The following is a 786-nucleotide window of genomic DNA, read 5'->3' on the forward strand; positions in this document are numbered from 1 at the left end:
ATAGAGAAACAGACGCTTTACTAAGACGGTGTATAATTATGAAATCATGAGCTAGCTCTGAGCATATCTATAATGAGGTTTTAACAGCTGATGAAAACAGAAGGCCGATAAAGCAGGAATATATAAATTAGAATAATTTCTATACTAACAGAGACATAGAAGCTTTACTAAGACGGTGTATAATGCTGAAATCATGAGCTAGCTCTGAGCATATTTATAAAGAGGTTTTAATAGCTGATGAAAACAGAGGGCCGATAAATTGACTGACTGAATATAGAACTTAGGCCAAAGGCCAAGCACTGGGACCTATGAGGTCATTCAGCGCTGAAAAGGAAATTGACAGTAGAAGGTTTGAAAGGTGTAACAGGAGGGAAAAAACCTCAAAGCAGTTGCACTATGAATCAATTGTTAGGAGAGGGTGGGCAGTAAGATGGAAGAAAGAGAATATGAAAGGAGGTACAGTAAAAGAAACGAAAGGGGCTGCAGCTAGGGGCCGAAGGTACGCTGCAAAGAACCTTAAGTAAAGCCTACAGAGCACTGCAAAGGTGCACTGACGGCGCTACCTCCCCTACGGGGAGAAGGCCGATAAAGCGGGAATAAGTTTGAATAATTTCTATATTAATGCAACACCTTAAAAAGCTTCTCCAGCAGAATTAGCCTTGAACAACTCAAGTCTTATGTACAGTTAAAGACGTAATAGTACAGCCGGCAAAATAATATGAGAACACACACCAACTAACTTTCGTTATATAGCATCGCACGACAATAGTCATCGGCTATTACCAT

This window comes from Macrobrachium rosenbergii, chromosome 21 (genome assembly GCF_040412425.1).
Source record: "Macrobrachium rosenbergii isolate ZJJX-2024 chromosome 21, ASM4041242v1, whole genome shotgun sequence".
Taxonomy (NCBI): Eukaryota; Metazoa; Arthropoda; class Malacostraca; order Decapoda; family Palaemonidae; genus Macrobrachium; species Macrobrachium rosenbergii.